This window comes from Tiliqua scincoides, chromosome 1, assembly GCF_035046505.1.
Source record: "Tiliqua scincoides isolate rTilSci1 chromosome 1, rTilSci1.hap2, whole genome shotgun sequence".
In the NCBI taxonomy this organism is placed as follows: Eukaryota; Metazoa; Chordata; class Lepidosauria; order Squamata; family Scincidae; genus Tiliqua; species Tiliqua scincoides.
Window position 1 is genome coordinate 142,011,531 of NC_089821.1, and position 6,564 is coordinate 142,018,094.

General features: G+C 49.9%; 1 protein-coding gene across 1 annotated transcript in view; it reads left to right on the plus strand.

The window, feature by feature from the left end:
* MEIS1 (Meis homeobox 1) overlaps window positions 1–883 on the plus strand; it is a 176,894-nt gene extending 176,011 nt beyond the window's left edge. The window contains exon 12 of the mRNA XM_066640137.1: window positions 1–883. This exon is cut by the window's left edge and continues 645 nt beyond it. The gene's annotated coding sequence lies outside the window, so the exon portion shown is untranslated.
* The last annotated feature ends 5,681 nt before the right edge of the window (window positions 884–6,564 follow it).

Genomic DNA, 6,564 nt, shown 5'->3' on the forward strand with positions numbered 1-6,564 from the left:
TACAGTTACCCTGCAAATGACAAAAAGGATTTATTTGCAGGATTTTTAGAGCATTAAAATATCTATGTCAGGCAGAAGAACATTTCTTCAATCCTAGGATTTCAGCCATGCACTCTGTATTTCTCTGTCTTTCTCTCTTTCTCTTCTCCCCCACCTTTTTTTTTTTTTCTAGCCTGGGGCGTGAATTTGCATGTCTAATTCATTTACTCACCATATTTGAATTGGCCTGAACAGATGTAAATCGGGAAGGATGGGAAAAACTGCAGTCCTCAACAATGATTAATCAGCTGTTGCAGGCAATGTCTTAAGGAGACTGGTAGGAGGAGGCATGGAAACCAAGAGAAAGTGTATTTGAACCTAATTGTCACATCAGAGCATCACTGTCCCGATGCTACAACAACCACCTACATCACTTCCTGTTTTATGCCGCTCAAAACACGAACTGAAGAGTTATTTTTACGATGTTGACTTTATTTTTTGGGCAAAGCATCAGTCATGTGCATTTTTCCATAGTCCCTTCATGGAGCATATATGTATACATTGTAAATAAATTTTGTGCAAAAAGGACTGGAAAAATGAACTGCATTATTGCATTTTTTTTTTTTTTTTGTAAAAGTAGCAGTTTGGTATGAGTTGGCATGCATACAGATTTACTAAGTGGGATAAGCTAATTATACTTTTGTTGTGGTTAAACAAATGCTTGTTGATAGCCTTTTTCTATCAAGAAACCAAGGAGCTAATTATTAATAATCATTGCACATTGAGTCTTAGAGTTTCTGATTGAAACTGTTTGGATTGTACAATAACTCAAAGCCCAGTTGTAGTAGTTTGAGTGCAGTAATGAAATCTGAATCTAAAATAAAAGCAAATTATTTTTTGTCACGCTGGCTCAACTGCTTGAAAAATTTATTTTACTGCCCCCTCCCCACCCTCTAAATCTGTAGCAATTTTCTAGCAATATGTCAGGCTATCTCTTGGAATAATTAAAATTTTGCTCCAGATAACCTTTTTCTATAGAAAACTATTCTGTTGTGCCCCTGTGCTAATAATCTTTCTTAAAACTTACCCTGTTTATTTTTAGGGTGATAATTCAGTTACCATATTTTAAGATTCCAAGGCAAAATGGAACGATCTGAGATTTAAAATTCAAAATTTTACATCTTGTTAAATGACACACTTGTGACATTTGAATGAAACTGTTCTAGTAAGCAAGGTAAACTGCATTCTGCAAATTAGGTGACAACCAGGGCGTAAGGACAAAGGTGGTTTTTCCCCCCTTCAAATAAACCAACAAATCCAAATAGGTGCACATTTGTACATTAGCTACTTGTAGTAAAGGGATGACAGAGTTTAAAAAATCTAATGCTCATAAATAAATCCTGTGCTGTGATTGGCTGTAGGCTGGGTCATTAAGCAATTTTCCAGCACAGCTGTACTTTCTGCACTGCAGCCAACTGGTTAAATAGAACCAAATAACATGTTTAGGTTACAATACCTTATAATTTTCTTCTAAATAAAATCACAGCTGTTTAGAAAGTGTTTCCTAAGGGCATGAAAAAAATATACAAATATTTTAGCTAAGGCACATTCATTAAAACACTCACACACACACACACACACACACACACACACACACTGAAGGATGTTAGTATTGACTGCTTGATGTGAACAAAAGAGCTTAGTGGTGAGAACTCTGATGTCTGCTATTCAAATAGATGTCACCCCATAAAGGAACCCTGAACAATTCCCTTTTTAAAAATTTTTATTTAAAAGAGAGGATGGTTATTTTGCGGGTTTATTTGGCAAGGTTTGATTGATGGGATTACCTGCTGTTGAAGCATTAAGGTTCTCACCCTTTGTTTACTGCAGGGGTGTCCAAAGTTTTTGGCAGGAGGGCCACATCTTCTCTCTGACACTGTGTTGGGGGAGGACAGGGGGGAGAATTAATTTACATTTCAAATTTGAATAAATTTACATACGTTTACATAAATGAATATATTAAAGATGAACTTATATGAATGAATGACGGTCTTGCAAAAGCTCAAGCCTATAAAAGGCCTTGCACAAAGCAAGGCTGGCCTTTCCTTTGCTGCTGCTGCTGCTGCTGCATCACAGATGTGAAACAGCAAGCAGTGGAGGGAACCCTCATCCCACAGCTCATGTGAGAGGTCAAACAGTTGCCCTCACGTTGAGAGCAGTTGCCTCTGGCCAGTGTGGGCTCCAGCAAATCACCAGAGGGTCAGAGGCTCACTGGAGGCTGGGAGCTCTCTGAGGGCCGCACTGAGAGGCCTTGAGGGCCGCAAGTGGCCCCAGGGCTGGGGTTTGGGCACCGCTGGACTGTGATGTGGCTTTGAGAAGTTTCTATTTTGCTGAATTTCTCAAATAAAAGAGATGCCAAAACTGAAGCCCTGATAGAAGATGCATCCTCTGCTCTGGAAGTTGTACTCATAATCCCAGAGCTGAGTCAGTGGATGCACTCTGCACATGCCCAAGTGCACACTCTCTGTTCATATATTTGAGGGCTTGCATGGAATTTAAGACAAGGAATTGAGCTCTGAGCCCATATTAAGCCATGTAATTTTCCCTCTAGTATATTTGCTGGATCCTTCAATCTGAGCAAGGTATCTGTGGCTGGAATCTAGACCAATGATTGTCAACCTTTTTAATCTCAGGGCACACTGGCAAAGTACTAAGGGCCCAATCCTATTCAACTTTCCAGCACTGGTGCAGGCACAATGCAGCCTTGAGGTAAGGGAACAAATGCTCCCATACCTTGAGGAGGCCTCTGTGACTGCCTCCCCACCACAGGATGCAGTGCACGCCCCATTGGCACAGCTGCACCAGTGCTGGAAAATTGGATAGGATTTGACCCTAAAATGGTCAAGGCACACCATCAGTGTTTTGACACTGCACAAGGCACACACCATGCTGCCAGTGGGGTGGGGGGCTCACATCCCCAATGGCCCTACTAATAAATGACCCTCTCCCAAATTCCAAAGGCACACCTGGGGACCCTTACATGGCACACCAATGGGCCATGGCACAGCAGTTGAAAATGGCTGATCCAGAGTATGAAGCCATTGGACTCAGTCTGGGCTTAAAAAACGATTCCCCCAAACCACCTTCAAATGAACCGCCTTGATGGGGGGGGGGGGGAGAGAAATAATTCTCTTTTTTTCTTTTTCTTTCATTAATAATGTCATTTATTTTGTCCATTTCAAGTTCTTTAAAGGAAAAAACAAACCCACCAGCCCCTGCCAAATCAACCCTCCTCTCCTCTCCTGATCCCCAGATGCTCCACCAGTTGCACTGATGGGGCACTGGTGAACCCCATGCCTGTCGAGGATGGGGTGTGAGTGTGTGCTCTTGATGGTTCCCCTCCTGATGTTGGTGGGGCTTATTTTTTTTTTTTTTTTGTCCAGGCGGAGGAAAGAGAAGTAAACGGGTTACAAATAGGGAATTATCCCTCGTTTAGCATTAAAATTCATTTAGATAAAATTGCCACAAACATTTAAATGGAGAGATTAGTTCCCCCTCACGCCTTATTGCACACTCTCAATGGGCCCGCTAAGAACATTTTACACGTTGCAAATGCCGCCTGCTCGCCGTCTCCTAGCTACCCCCATTCAAAGCCAAGGCAGCGGCGGCAGCACACCAGTGGGGGTGGGGAGGAGAGAGTTGCGGGTCGCCTTCCTGGCCAGCACACTCTGCGACCCACCCGCCGCAAGGAAAGGAAAGGAATCCAAGAGCGCAGGGCTGCCCTGCCTCCCTCTCCGACCAGCCACTGGTCTGATCCTGGCCGCAGAGGCGGGCTCTGCGGCTGCGCCGTCCCCCGCTCCTCCTGGTTCGCCACCACGCTAGGAAGCATCAAGTTTTGGTGGCCGAGACAGAGGTGAAGGAGGCTGCAAGCCCAGCCCCACTTTCCTGGGAGGAAGCCCTATTGGCTATAATGGGACTTAATTCTGAGTAGACAGGCATAGGATGGGGCTCTGAGGCTGCAATCCTATCCCCAGTTTCCTGGGAGGAAGCCCCATTGACTATAACGGGACTTAGTTCTGAGTAGACAGGCATAGGATGGGGCTCTCAGGCTGCACTCCTATCCACACTTTCCTGGGAGGAAGCCCCATTGATTATAATGGGACTTCTGAGCAGGCAGGCATAGGATGGGGCTCTGAGAGTGTGTTAGATGGCGCGCGGGGGGGGGGAGAAGTGGACACGCACCCCAAGATGTCCCTCTGGTGCTCTGGGGGGGAGGGTTGGATAGGAAGCCTGGAAGGCGCAGCAGCAGCAGCTCCAAGGCGTCCCCGGCTTGCAGCAGCCCTGCGAGTGGAGTGTGGTTGTGTGTAGTTAAAAATCTCTGGAGGGTTTAGTTTGAAAACAGATCAGTTGTCCTCCTCCTCCTTCTCTTCCCCCTCCCTTCTCCTCTCCTTCCCCCCCTTCCCCTTTTTCTCTCGCTGCCACCCGCTGGAGAGCCAGAGGAGGAGGAGGAGGAATGTCAGCTTCGACTGCCATCTTTTGGGGATTTGGAAAAACGACCCGCTAGGTAGGAGCCCTCCTTGCCTGCCTGCCTGCCTCCGAGCCCGAGCCCGCCCGTCCTAAACCCGAGCTCTTCTCCCTGCCGGTTTCCTTTTCGGAGGGGGGGGGGAGATCTGGCCGTGCCAATGACTCGCCCGCCCGCGCTGTGGCTTGGAACGCGGCGCAGAAAGTCAGGAGAGGAGCTTGCAGAGGAGCTCCTTGAGACGCCTGGCTGGAGCCGGACGGGGGTCCCCTCCAGTCCCGCGGCCCCTTCTGCTCCCCCCCTTGCGCCCTCCTGCACGAACCAAGTGCCCAGCAAAAGTTTTGGTGTGTGCGCGTCGCGGCTTTTCTTTTGTGAGCTGTTTTCTCCCCCGCCCCCCCCAAACAGTGTGGAGCGAATGCCGCATGCGCGCAGGAGCCCAGGGCTGCCTCTTTCTCTGCTGGGGCTGTGCTTGCTTGTTACCCTGTTGGACCGAACGGAGGTTGCAATCTGATCCGTGCTTTCCTGGGAGTAAGCCCCATTGACTATCATGGGGCTTACTTCTGAGTAGACCTACATGGGACTGGGCTCTGAGGCTACAGTCCTCTCCACACTTTCCTGGGAGCAAGCTCCATGGACTATCATGGGACTTACTTCTGAGTAGACCTGCATAGGATTGGGCTCCCAGTGTCATTTTAGGAAGAGTGCGAAGGCCTGCACGGCTGGGTGTGTGTGTATGGGTGGCATGGCTTGTGCTCTGTGGAACTTCCGGAGACAGGTGCTGCTTGGGCACTTTTCTTTGGTCTTGAAACGCCCCCCCCCCTGCATCGAGGGGGTTCCCGTGGGAAACTTGCGAGGATAGTCCCAAGCCGAACGCACGTGGTCCAAATTCTGTTAGGGAGGAGGGCTTCCGCTCTCAACAAGAGGGAAGGGACATTTGCACGTGGGGGGCTCTTGCTTTCTCTGCGTCTCGGGTCCATCCCTCGGCGCGGGGGGTGGGGACAGGCTTGGAGATCTGCTGGGTGGAGGGGCTTGGAGGGCAAGGCTTATCTTGGCAGGGTGGGGGAGTGCATTTGAACTCTCTCCCTCGCCCCTAGCCGACTTCTTGCTTGCTCCAACGCGGGGGGGGGAGTCAAATACTGCTGTCCGTAGCCCCCGGTCACTAGTGGTTCCAACGGAGAGGTTAGGGACGGAGGGAGCCCCGGGCAGACAAATCGGGCAGTGGTTGGTTTGGCGATGGGGTTCGAAGTGAGGCTATAATGCTATGCACACTTTCCTGAGAGTAGGCCTTATTGGGCACAATGGGACTTACTTCTGAGTAGATATGCGTAGGATTGTGCTGTGAGTCCGTCCTCCGTCGATCTATAGATGGGGGGGGTCTTAAAGTGTCACCCTCCTTGTAATCTTTGCTTCTGTGAAGATGCCCCCTTTCCTTCCACCGTTCTCTCTCCCCCCATGCTTTTTTTTAGTTGACTGTGAGATGAAGGTGGGCATTAGAGGCATTATTTTTTTGCACACCCCAACACTGCACAACGTGGGGGGCGAGCGAGCCCGGCCTGTTTCTGAGTTGGGGGGGGCGTCGAGAGAAGACCCTCCAGAAGGAGCAAACTTTCCTTGCCTGGCTTTGTTGACCAAGATGTTGGAAACGTGCCGGGAACCCCCGAGGGGCGGGAGAGAGAAGGCCGGCTGTGGTTGCTGGCGGAGGGGGGGGAATATCTGTCACTTCGGAACTTCATGTCTTTCTGTGCCTGGGCGCCCCCACCCCAACCCCGCTCCCCCGTCCGGCACCACGAACTGGGATTAGTGGTGACCCTCGCTCCCCCCCTGCTGAACTTTCTAGCCTCCCCAGACGGGCGCGATCCCCGGAGAGCGCAGCCTTGTGCTTCCAAGCCAGACTCTCAGCGCTTCTCTCGGCTTGGCCTCCAGCTGCCCGCCAAGCCCGTCGGTGGGCTCTTCCCCAAAGCGGCACAGAGGAGTGCTGGGAGGACTGGGGCGAGGACGACGACAGATCGCCTCTGACCCTCCGCTGAGAGCAGGAAATGTGTGCTGGGGGTGGGGGGAAGCGGCCC